The 13690-nt window shown below is 43.0% G+C and overlaps 1 pseudogene; it reads right to left on the bottom strand.

Annotated features, from left to right (window-relative positions):
* Positions 1-1102: 1102 nt before the first annotated feature.
* Positions 1103-12475, bottom strand: LOC118802052 (annotated as a pseudogene).
* Positions 12476-13690: the final 1215 nt, after the last annotated feature.

The following is a 13690-nucleotide window of genomic DNA, read 5'->3' on the forward strand; positions in this document are numbered from 1 at the left end:
AGGGGATGATGTAAAATCTGTTTTGGGACACTTTCTGGATGAAAAAGATGTCTGTAAAAATATGCAATTACAAAATCTGTGCAAGTCATTGATTGCATAGCATTGTTTAATTTAGCAATGCCTTTAATGTAGCCTTTGTTTATCCTATTGATCCTCTTAGAATAATTCTCTTTTCCATTATTGCCCCTGTGGGAGTTGCATGGTTATGTTAGCATCAAGCTAGCAGTGCATCCCTAGTATCTGTGGCACAGTCAGTCAGAAATCAATTCAGCTGGCAGGCCGGTGTTTAGGACAGCAGTAACAGAGGCAACACCCGGACTAAACATCCAGTCTGTATGTCTGCTGCGCGCTGTGTTTACAAGCTCTTTAACAGTCTAGTCAGTTCCTGACGGGGCCTTTAAACCAGGAGGTGGAACGAGAGGATGGAGCTTGGTTTGATGCAGGGGTGGGGGGTGGGGGGGGGGCTGTCAAGGAATGGGGTGGAGAGTGGTGGGGTAAGACAGGGGGCCGTTTCCCATCCTTTTGACATCACGGCTACGCAGTACGCTCATCACCCACAACGTTTTGATGGAGTAGACCTCACGCACACCCCTCATGCCACCTCGCGTACCCTCAGTCTCCCACCACCAAATGTCCATTTGAGTCCTTTCCCCAAAAACAAACCCAACCAAAAAAGAAAACAAAACAAAGAAAAAGCCGTTGGAATAGTCAAGAACCCAAAAAAGGCAAATAAGGAATTTAAAAAAAAACGAGTACATTAACTGGAATATCATCAATGAATAAATAAATCAGTTAAAACTATACGTTAAAAAGGAAGCTTTCAAGCTCTGTAATCGAGATGAAGAAAAAGAAAACAAACAAACAAAAAAAGAGTTCTTTGGAGAAGCAGAGAGGGCGCGGCTCAGCGCACGTTTGGCCGTTTTTGTTTGGAACTTCATTTGTGTCGCCTTCCTCCGTCCTTTCGTTTGTGTTCCTGTAACCTCATCAGAAGTAGCTGTGGGTTTAGAAACGGGGCAGGGGACCAGATAACACTCATATAATCCGATTTATAATAATAGCTTTTTGATAAAATAAGAGGAACCATTATAGAGGATAACATAGTTTAAATAAAAAAGTGAATAAATAAAATGGCGACTCCAATGTTGAGCAAAATCACCATGACAACCAGAACTGAGCTGGAGCCCTGTTAGGAGAGAGAGAGAGAGAGAGAGAGAGAGAGAGAGAGGAAGAGAGGGGGAGAGAGAGGGAAAACGTCAATATTTGCTGTACCGTTACACATTTATTACATGAGTCTGATCATGTGAGTAATTCTTTTTGTCCTGCATTATTTCCAGAAGCACAGATGAACTCAAAGGTGTACATGCGCACAGAGAGGGGTGTGCTGTGCCGTTTGATGGAGAGATAGGAAATGAAAATGAGCCTCTCTCGGGTCCATTGTGAGAGCAATCGAAGGGTGAGCATGTTCAAAAAAAATAAATAAATAAAAAAAAAAGAAAGAAAGATGAAGAGCGTCTGGCTGAGGCGATTTTTAATTGATGTGCTTATGTAACCGTGTCATTGTGGACCATGTTTACTGCCGCCGAGAGAATAAGGACACACGTTTTACATGTGAGAAACATGTGAGCCATGAAATCGGGAAGTGAAGTGTAAAGAAAGACAGCGGCAGTGTCTGAATCTAGCACGCTTACTCATAGCAACTGATATAAAATGTGGATATGTAGAACAGTATGGCATAAATTAGCATAAATTGACATCAATAATGACAAAAAATAGGATTTTCATTGTTTTAAAAGTTAAATATAAAGATGTAGACTCTCTCTGCCAGTTGTTATGAGCAAATTTGGTCAAGATAATTCAGACCAGTCTGTAACCTATATGAGAGTAATGAAGCTAACAGTGTAATGGAAGCCACTAATTAGCACCATGCATGCCTAAATAATCACTCACTCACTCATATTAAACGAGTTAAGAAATAGTCTTAAAAATGGACTGACTTACTTATGTGGTTTCTGACACTGCGTGTGAGATGTAAATATGTTAAACATGCCATAAATTAGCATCATGTTTGGAAAACTTCAGATGTAAAAGGTGGACCCTCTGCCAGCAGTTATAAGTATAAATACTTTTGGTAAAAATAATGCAGATCAGTATTGACGTCTACCTTTATAAGACACATGTAGCTAATAGAAACTTGTAACCCACCAATTAGCGTGTCTGAAGGGGCGGGGCTTCATATAGCAGCATTGAAGATCCACAACTGAGGAAATGTTAATTTGTCTAAGCACAGGCCTTTAAACAGTTCACCCCCAATGGCTACAAATAAACACAGAAATGATACACAGTCTGTTTTACTGTCTGTACTGCTGTGTTTTTACTGTTTATGGCAGTGAGTTAGCCAGCTTGCCAACTGCTATGTTAGCTCCTTGGCTAAGCACAGCTGCACACACGTCACCCTACTGTTGCTGACCACACTTTTTTGCTGTCCGTGTGCAGCACTATGCGCTTGTGAGTATAATCATTAATTATGTTCACTCGTCAATCTTCCAGGCCAGTTTTGCGTTCCTAAATCATCACTCACTCGCTTGAAACTGTAGTTGTTAAGTAATCTCAAATAGACTTATTCATGTGGTTTCTGACACTCTGTGTGAGAAAGCATATGTATAGAACAGTATGGCATATAATAGCATCACATTGAGAGCATTTTGAATTTCAATGTGTTCAAAATAAAGATTAAAAATAGACCCTCTCTTCCAGTAGGTATAACTAATTCTGGTCATAAAAGTGCAGCCCAGTCTGTAACCTTTACGAGGCTAGTGTAGCTAACAAGTAACAGAAGCTTATATCAACAGTCAGCATGTTGCGTACATAACAAAGTACATTGAAATATGAAAGTATGTTGTATGGCACAAATTAACATCACATTTTGAGCACTTTGGTTCTTAGTATTTACAATTAAATGTACTAAGTGGACTTTCACAAATGTAGTTGTGCAACAACCAAGTGATCTTGGTCAAAATAATGCAGTGTCATATAGCTAACAACTAATAGAAGCTTATGTCCCACTAATTAGCATAGAGCTAACTGCATGCCTAAATAATCACTCACTCACATTAGACTGTGATGCTAATATATGCCATACCGTTCTATACATATGCTTTCTCACACAGAGTGTCAGAAACCACATGAATAAGTCTATCTGAGATTACTTAACAACTCTACAGTTTGTAGCGAGTGAGTGATGATTTAGGAATGCAGTTAGCGACATGCTAATTGCTGGGTTACAAGCTTCTATTAGCTACGTGTGTCTTATAAAGGTAGACATCAATACTGATCTGCATTATTTTTACCAAAAGTATTCATATTTATAACTGCTGGCAGAGAGGGGCCACCTTTTACATCTGAAGTTCTCTAAACGTGATGCTAATTTATGGCATGTTTAACATATTTACATCTCACACACAGAGTCAGAAACCACATAATTATGTCAGCCTATTTCAGACTATTTATTAACTCGACACCGTTTAATGTGAGTGAGTGAGTATTTAGGCGTGCAGTTAGCTCTGTGCTAATTAGTGGGGTATAAGCTTCTATTAGTTGTTAGCTACGTAACACTGCACTATTTTGATAGCATCGTGTTTAGAGAACTTCAGATGTAAAAGGTGGACCCTCTGCCAGCAGTTATAAACATAAATACTTTTGGTAAAAATAATGCAGATCAGTATTTACGTCTACCTTTATAAGACACACGTAGCTAATAGAAACTTGTAACCCACCAATTAGCGTGTCGCTAACTGCATTCCTAAATCATCACTCACTCCCTACAAACTGTAGAGTTGTTAAGTAATCTCAGATAGACTTATTCATGTGGTTTCTGTCACTCTGTGTGAGAGAAAGCATATGTATAGAACAGTATGGCACATAATAGCATGTGAGTGAGTGATTATTTAGGCATGCAGTTAGCTCTATGCTAATTAGTGGGACATAAGCTTCTATTAGTTGTTAGCTATATGACACTGCATTATTTTGACCAAGATCACTTGGTTGTTGGACAACTACATTTGTGAAAGTCCACTTAGTACATTTAATTGTAAATACTAAGAACCAAAGTGCTCAAAATGTGATGTTAATTTGTGCCATACAACATATTTTCATATTTCAATGTACTTTGTTATGTACGCAACATGCTGACTGTCGAAATAAGCTTCTGTTACTTGTTAGCTACACTAGCCTCGTAAAGGTTACAGAGTGGGCTGCACTTTTATGACCAGAATTAGTTATACCTGCTGGAAGAGAGGGTCTATTTTTAATCTTTATTTTGAACACATTGAAATTCAAAATGCTCTCAATGTGATGCTAATATATGCCATACTGTTCTATACATATGCTTTCTCACACAGAGTGTCAGAAACCACATGAATAAGTCTATTTGAGATTATTCAAGAACTCTACAGTTTGTAGGGAGTGAGTGATGATTTAGGAATGCAGTTAGCGACATGCTAATTGGTGGGCTGCAAGTTTCTATTAGCTACGTGTGTCTTATAAAGGTAGACGTAAATACTGATCTGCATTATTTTTACCAAAAGTATTTATGTTTATAACTGCTGGCAGAGGGTCCACCTTTTACATCTGAAGTTCTCTAAACACGATGCTATCAAAATAGTGCAGTGTTACGTAGCTAACAACTAATAGAAGCTTATACCCCACTAATTAGCACAGAGCTAACTGCACGCCTAAATACTCACTCACTCACATTAAACGGTGTCGAGTTAATAAATAGTCTGAAATAGGCTGACATATTTATGTGGTTTCTGACTCTGTGTGTGAGATGTAAACATGTTAAACATGCCATAAATTAGCATCACGTTTAGAGAACTTCAGATGTAAAAGGTGGACCCTCTGCCAGCAGTTATGAATATGAATACTTTTGGTAAAAATCATGCAAATCAGTTTTTACCTCTACCTTTTCAAGACTCATGTAACTCACAGGTAATGGAAGCTTGTAACCACCAATTAGCGTGTCGCTAACTGCCTTCCTAATTCATCACTCACTCGCTTTAAACTGTAGAGTTGTTAAGTAATCTCAGATAGACTTATTTATGTGGTTTCTGAGAAAGCATATCGCTGTTGTTGGAAGAAAACCTCCCATCTCCAAAATGGTAACTTTACAGGAGAAGGAAAAAACCTACTTTACTTTTAATGTAAGTCAATGGAACCAGAATTTTTTCCAAGTCGTTTTGGGCTGTTTATTCTGGTCCATCCTTCATGAAATTTATACACAATGTAAAGAGCAACAGATCTTTTCAGATTATGTCAAAAACTGAAAAACGACAAAAATGGAGATATGAGGTTTTCTTCCGACAGCAGCGATATGTATGAACAGTATGGCATATATTAGCATCACATTAAGAGCATTTTGAATTTGAATGTGTTCAGAATTAAATATAGAAAGTAGACCCTCTCTTCCAGTAGGTATAACTAATTCTGGTCAGCCTACTCTGTAACCTTTACGAGGCCAGTGTAGCTGACATGTAACACAGAGGTGCACAACTCCGGTCCTGGAGGGCCGATGTCCAGCACCGTTTGGAGGTTTCCCTGCTCAAACACACCCACTTAACCTGGCAATAAACAGATCGAGTGTAATCAGGTGTGTTGGAGCAGGTAAACCACCAAACTGTGCTGGACACCGACCCTCCAGGACCAGAGTTGTGCACCCCTGATGTAACAGAAGCTTTTACCCAACAGATGGCACAAATTACCATCACATTTTGAGCACTTTGATTCTTAGTACTTAAAATTAAATGTACAAAGTGGACTTTCACAAATGTAGTTGTCCAACAAATGTGATCTTGATCACAAAATAATGCAGATCAAAATAATGCAGTTTTACATAGCTAAGGAGTAATAGAAGCTTAAACCCCACTTATTAGCATAGAGCTAACCGCATGCCTAAATAATCATATGCTAAATTCAAATCATGTACACCAATCAGGCATAACATTATGACCACCTCCTTGTTTCGACACTCATTGTCCATTTTATCAGCTCCACTTACTATATAGGTGCACTTTGTAGTTCTACAGTTACAGACTGTAGTCCATCTGTTTCTCTGATACTTTGTTAGCCCCCTTTTACCCTGTTCTTCAGTGCTCAGGACCCCCATGGACCCTCACAGAGCAGGTACTATTTGGGTGGTGGATCATTCTCAGCACTGCAGTAACACTGACGTGGTGGTGGTGTGTTAGTGTCTGTTGTGCTGGTACGAGTGGATCAGACACAGCAGTGCTGCTGGAGTTTTAAACACTGTGTCCACTCACTGTCCACTCTATTAGACACTCCTACCTTGTCAGTCCACCTTGTAGATGTAAAGTCAGAGACGACAGCTCATCTGCTGCTGCACAGTTTGTGTTGGTCACCCTCTAGTCCTTCATCAGTGGTCACAGGACGCTGCCCACAGGACGCTGCTGGCTGGATATTTTTGGTTGGTGGACTATTCTCAGTCCAGCAGTGACACTGAGGTGTTTAAAAACTGCAGCAGCACTGCTGTGTCTGATCCACTCAGACCAGCGCAACACACACTAACACACCACCACCACGTCAGTGTTACTGCAGTGCTGAGAATGACCCACCACCCAAATAGTACCTGAGGGTCCATGGGGGTCCTGAGCACTGAAGAACAGGGTAAAAGGGGGCTAACAAAGTATGCAGAGTAACAGATGGACTACAGTCTGTAACTGTAGAACTACAAAGTGCACCTATATAGTAAGTGGAGCTGATAGAATGGACAATGAGTGTAGAAACAAGGAGGTGGTCATAATGTTATGCCTGATCGGGTGTATTGTTAACCGTGTTAAATGTAAACCTCTTTCACCAGTACTCAGTTTTGACTGTATTCCTCAGTGTGTTTCCTATTTCTTGTGTATTTTTTAAATATAAGAGAGATTCAGTGGATTCTGACAGCATTTACTGTAAGTACTGAATTGTGTGGGTTTTCCTCGGTCAGCTAATACGCTCGGGTGTTTGTGTTTTGTGCAAACCTGTTTTACACAAGTATATTGCACTCCGTGCTTCTCTGCAGCTACACACGTACACACTACACACACACACCTCCCCTCATGTAACTCTCACACACTCTCCCATTGGCTGCCAGTGGAGCAAGGCATAAGCTGTTCCCTAGCAACAGAGCGCAGGGCAGCCAATGCCGGGCTGTGTTGTGGAAGGAGCCACTTTGCCAATCTGCTGTTACCAAGGTTGGTGCGGTGCAGTGTGTTGTAGTCGGGGCTGTGAGGAGCAGAGGAGGTCTGTGTGGTCTGTAAGCTTTGCTGGGCCGAAGGTTTAGGGCACCTGCGTTAGCGCGCTGCTCCGAGGCCTACGCCGTACACACTTTTCTCCCTTTTAATGGTCAGTACATCCTGTCGTGCACTGATGCGTGCTACGCTGCACAGCTGGTCAGGATTTAAGTGTTTACTTTGGAGCAGATTTCGAAGCATAGATACTTTAGCAGTACAGGTGATGGCCCTGTTCCAAATCCATGATGGAAGGATAAATAGATGAGTGTTTTTGAGGTTAACAGTAGTGGCCTTGGTCATGTTTTGTTATGCTTGACTGTATTTTATGAACAAGGCCTAATTAGTCTATTCCGAAAAGGGGAGACATGCAGACGTGTCTCCTTAAAAAGGAACAGTTTGATGAAATCATTTTTAAAAATCTTTAAAAAAAAAAGCATTTCAAAACAATGTTCCCCGTTACACCAAGTGTAACTGATCAAATCATCTTTAAGGGCCTGTTTACACTTTGCATCAAAATGCATTTTTGGTCATCGGATCCCCTTTGGATTTCACTTGAATGCGTGAAAAGCTGTGATCGGTTTATGTTCAGATCACTCAAACCATATTCGGAGGTGGTCAGAGACGGGTCTTGACCACATCTCACACGAGACAAGTTTATTTATGTAGCGCTTTTTATAATAGGTGTTGTCACAAAGCAGCTTTACAGAAAAATCCAGGTCCAGACCCCCAGGAACAAGCCAGTGGCGACAGTGGCAAGAAAAACTCCCTAAGAACAAGATGAAGAAACCTTGAGAGGAACCAAGACTCAAAAGACCCTTCCTCCTCTGCACTGTCAGAAAAAAGGGTATGAAACTGTCACTGGAGCAGTTCCCCTCTTGTCACTGGGGTGGAACCTTCAAGGGTTCATCTCAGTACCTTTAGTCAGGGAACATAACTGCACCATAATCCACTGAAATGATATGTTCTAAGCTGTACTGACTCCACACACCCCGTCTCGCCTCCAGGCTTTTATTTTACTGTTCTGTTGTAAAACATTCGGTTATGAAAAGGTACAAATACGAACTTTTCACCTGGAAAAACTTATTTAAGGTTCACAATCAGACCTTAAAACCACAGCTGTACCTTTTGGGGAACATTTATATTGTTTGTACCTCGATGAATGAAAAATGTACCTGCACAGAACCTTTATTTCTAACAGTGTGGTTGACACCGGATAGCAAAACAATAACGTAAGAGAGATATGAACAGAAAATAAGGTTTTACCATTGATATAAAATATTAAAATAGAAAAAGGGTGGGAACAGTCAGTCACTGGACAGAAGTATTTAGATTAAGTGTTACACAGCTGTAAACATGATGCGTTTTTTTTTCGTTATATACAGTTGCGTGAGCGGGAAAGCATCTGCCAAGTGCTGACTTGAAAGTTATCAACAAGAAAACGCAAAATGGACGATACATAAGGCTGGAGTTCCACAAACCAAGTCTTTTTGTACTCTGGGCTAAAAAGTGTACAAGTCAAGCCTGTCGACTCGTTTTGTAACGGGAGGAGAAAAGTAAACAAAAGTGTTGATGTGTTTTTATGCAGAAAAGTAATATCGGATCCCATCTAGTGAAACTGGGGATGCATTTTAATGAAAAGTGTAAATGGAATCCGGCAAAAGCCCATTCAGATATGATCTGAACATGAAACACGTCAGTCGAAGGTGTAAACATGGTTGAAACTGGTCAAAAAGGTGAAAACATGGACAAAAGTATGCATAGCTAAAAACAGTAGCAGCTGTCTTGATACCTGAATTTTGTTCATACTTTAGTCTATGTTTATAGATAACAGTGAGTCATACAGTGTCAGAAACCACATAATCAAGTCTATTAGAGACACTGAACACCTCCACACGGTTTGAGGCGAGTGTGTGATGATTTAGACATGCAGTTAGCACCATGCTAATTGTGGGGTCATAAGCTGGCATTACTTGTTGGCTACATTAGTTCAAAAAACTAAAGAAACAAACTTCAAACACCAAACGTCTGAACTGAACGACTACATTTGGGTTAAGAGAGAAAATATGTAGACGGATTTTTGGCCAAACTGTCATTTAAACAGTTCAGGTGAGGGCCTTGTTCCAATCCGAAGAAAAGTGAGACCCTGCACGCTTTCCATATTCCATATCACTCCGCACTTCCATGATGGGGTGAATGAATATGACAGTTTTAAAAAAAAAAATCAGCTTGGTCTTGTCTATGAATTCACTAACAAGTCTTATTTAGTGCATTGAGAGAATGAGAGACATGAAGTCATGCCTGATTAAGTTTCCCTTCGTTAGAAGTTGCTCTGCATGAAAATGCATTAATAACTAAATAGCTTAACATCTGATGTACATAAACTCTGCAAATAACACTTGAAGGTCAGGTACCTTGTTTTAGGTGAACAGCATATTATTATTAATCATACATGGTCAAAATAAAACCTTGTAAATGTGAGTTAAGACCTAAAACCCCAAAGGCTCTGTTTGTGGGTCCACCAGTGGTAAACTGTGTCTTTTAGAGCTAGGCCTTCAGTTCAGGCCATAAATGTTAGAACTTGATCAAAAATGAGGAAAAGAAGTCTCTGCATACTTTGTTAGCCCCCTTTTACCCTGTTCTTCAGTGGTCAGGACCCCCATGGACCCTCACAGAGCAGGTACGATTTGGGTGGTGGATCATTCTCAGCACTGCAGTAACACTGACGTAGTGGTGGTGTGTAAGTGTCTGTTGTGCTGGTGCGAGTGGATCAGACACAGCAGTGCTGCTGGAGTTTTTAAACATTGTGTCCACTCACTGTCCACTCTATTAGACACTCCTACCCTTTCAGTCCACCTTGTAGATGTAAAGTCAGAGACGATAGCTCATCTGCTGCTGCACAGTTTGTGTTGGTCATCCTCTAGTCCTTCATCAGTGGTCACAGGACGCTGCCCACAGGACGCTGTTGGCTGGATATTTTGGTTGGTGGACTATTCTCAGTCCAGCAGTGACACTGAGGTGTTTAAAAACTCCAGCAGCACTGCTGTGTCTGATCCACTCAGACCAGCACAACACACACTAACACACCACCACCACATCAGTGTTACTGCAGTGCTGAGAATGATCCACCAACCAAATAGTACCTGGTCTGTGAGGGTCCATGGGGGTCCTGACCACTGAAGAACAGGGTAAAAGGGGGCTAACACTACACGACTTTTAAAATCTTAATCTCCTCAGAGATCACGTGACACAAACAAAGCAAAACTAACTGGACCGGACCTGTTTGGGCTTTTATGCGCAGTGAAAGTGCAAACTAGGGATAAATATGGGCCTGAGAAACATTGATATTACAGTGAGAGCTGGAGAAATATTTCACTACAAATTGGCAGCTGAGCTGAAAGTGTGGAGTGTTTTGACGTCTGGATCCAACATTATAAACCTGATATCGGCTCTAATCTGCCTGTGTTTTACACTCAGCTCCTCTGTCTCCGCTCCGCTGTTCAGGTGTTCATATGCATCTCTTCACCTGTTTCTCCAGTCTTCTAGCTCTCTGATTGGCTGTTGTTTGAATCACTCACTGAGTAAATCTCTGACCTTCTCACACGGCAGGACGGCAGGATGTCTTAAGGCAAAAGTTTGATAGTATCAGAGGGTCTCTGATCACTTCAGAGCAGCGCCTCAGTCACTTCCGATCGAGCTCCCGACCTGGAAAATCACTTCAGATTGTGAAAATTTGTCGCAAGGGGCAAATCAGGGTTAAAATCGGGCAAAATATTGTGTTGTGTATGCCCAGCTTAACTGAAACCTAGACTACGGCTCTAGGCAGTGACTGTGTATCTAGAGCTTACAAAAGGCCTTGAGTGATCTTTTTTTCTCCCAAAATTGGCCCCACATGTTTCTAATTATGTTATGTTAGCTGACATGTAAGGCTTTCAGTCCAGCTCCTGAAGTCCTAACCAATGAGAGAGGTTATCTGGCTGTCTCTGTCTGGATACCCCAGAGAAATCAATCCTGACTGGACAGTTTTCCACTGGCTTTTTCAGGATTTTAAGCCTTTTGTTTCCTGACAGACCTTAACAATGAAGTAAAGAGTTTTACTACAATACTGACAGAGTTTTTATACAACAAACTTGATGATTCTATTAAATGAAAATGACATCTTTACTTACCGAGTTTGCTTTGAGCTGTGTCTGGTTCTCGTTGTCGTGTTCTAGTGCAATGGGTGAGGATTTCTGTGGAGGAGAGAGTGTGAGGTCCCTGCGCAGAGGCCGAGCCTCTAGTTTCTCCCCCATGCGGAGAGTGTCCAGCTTTTGCACTGAGGAAGAGTCCGGACTGGGCCCTTCCCGGCTGTCCCGGGCCCCCTGAGGGCCTCACTGTGTCCCGGGACTCCCTCTCTCTCTCCCTCTCTCTCTCCCTCTCTCTATCTCTATCTTTCTCTCGGTCCCGGGTTTTGCCCCGTCTCTGCAGCGTGTGTGAGCGAGACTCAGAGTGACCGTGATGCTCCGCCCCTTGCCCATAGGGCTTCTGGGAATTGGAGTCCATGGGCTGCAGCGGCCTCATCTCCATCTCGTAGTTGCTGAGCTTCTCCTCATCCTGCTCCAGCAGGCGGGAGTGGGCCAGGCTGTCGCCATGACGATGCGAAGTCCAGGACGCGGACTGACAGTCCGCCCACCTCTCCCGCGAGCTTTTGTGATTGGACGAGCCGTGCTCTCGCGGCTTATGATTGGAGGAGGAGTGCTTGTGGCCGTTAGCATCCGGCACGGATGGTGTGGTTGAGCGGCTGCTGCCCCTGCTGCCACCCCTGCTGCTGCCGCCACGTGACGAGCGCTTGTCCTTTTCTTCGCTCCAGCTGTTAGCCTTCAGATAATCTCCTCCACCTCCACCCGACCGTCCCTCGCTCCGCCCCTCACCCCGCCCCTCCAGCAGCACCTGGATTTCAGAGGTTCCACCCCTCTCGTCGTCCACAGCGCTCTGCCGCAGGAAGCGGGCGTTCTTGGTGCGGTGCGAGGGCTTGGAGGCAGGGCTTCGGGGCGGAGTGGACGGCCGGCTCGGCACGGGGCTCACGTCGGGCGTCAGGTCTGGCGGAGTGGAACCCTTCATGTAGAGGTCAGTGCTGTCAGGCGTCCCACTCGAGATGACCTCCCCGTCGTTCTCGCTAGAGTGCTGGTGCTTCGGCCTCTGACACTCCACTCCTGCAAATAGCCACACAGTACATCTCTGAGGGTCTTTACTTATAATCCACATTACTTTATGGACAGAGATTTTTAACACTATTTCAGACCTTACTGGAGAAAAACTGAGCCCCGTGTATTTATTGCAATGTTTGGTGTCATTGTCTTATTCCCTTCTCTGAGTACATTTGGAAAACAGGTTTCATAGCTCTGTAACTCTTCTAGCTCAACCCACACACGTAGCATTAAACACGTCCTCCTCATGGAAAATTAGATTATCTATAAAGGCTCATCCAACAATTTTCTAGCATTTGGGGACTAATTTTTTCCATAATTTAAAAAAGATTAAACTTCCACATCCTCTGACCTGAGTTTGTCCAATTTAGGAAATGTTGGAAAATGTTTTCTAGGGAATTAGTCAGGTGATGTCATGGTGTTTACTTGTTTAACTCACGTAGATTTTTCCCCCCACACACACAGATACATATATATAGTTTTGTTTCTTTTTTTGTTCAATTTTCTAACTAATTTTATTATACTCTATATATGCATATGTGGCATGTGCCCGCCCCCCAGGCCCCGACGATGACGGCCGCGAGAGCCGGCAGGAAGGCAGGGCCCGAACAACCAGCGGCGACGAACCTCGGCCAGGACGGCAGGGAGAGAGCCGCGAGTGGGGAGGGGGCGGAGCGCAAAGCCCGCGCTCCTCCGAGTAACCCGAGTGACGCGAGTGATGGCAGGAGGAGGAGGAAGACGACGACGGCGCCGGCAACGAGAGGCACCAGAGCAAGGAGCGAGTCCCGAGCCCCTAAAAAAAAGTAAGCCTACAGCCCTAAGCTAATTTTGCCCAAAGAACACAACAGTGCTGCTGGAGTTTTTAAACACTGTGTCCACTCACTGTCCACTCTATTAGACACTCCTACCTTGTCAGTCCACCTTGCAGATGTAAAGTCAGAGACAATAGCTCATCTGCTGCTGCACAGTGTGTGTTGGTCATCCTCTAGTCCTTCATCAGTGGTCACAGGACGCTGCCCACAGGACGCTGTTGGCTGGATATTTTTGGTTGGTGGACTATTCTCAGTCCAGCAGTGACACTGAGGTGTTTAAAAACTCCAGCAGCACTGCTGGGTCTGATCCACTCAGACCAGCACAACACACACTAACACACCACCACCACGTCAGTGTTACTGCAGTGCTGAGAATGACCCACCACCCAAATAGTACCTGCTCTGTGAG

This window comes from Colossoma macropomum, unplaced genomic scaffold, assembly GCF_904425465.1.
Source record: "Colossoma macropomum unplaced genomic scaffold, Colossoma_macropomum, whole genome shotgun sequence".
NCBI classification, from domain to species: Eukaryota; Metazoa; Chordata; class Actinopteri; order Characiformes; family Serrasalmidae; genus Colossoma; species Colossoma macropomum.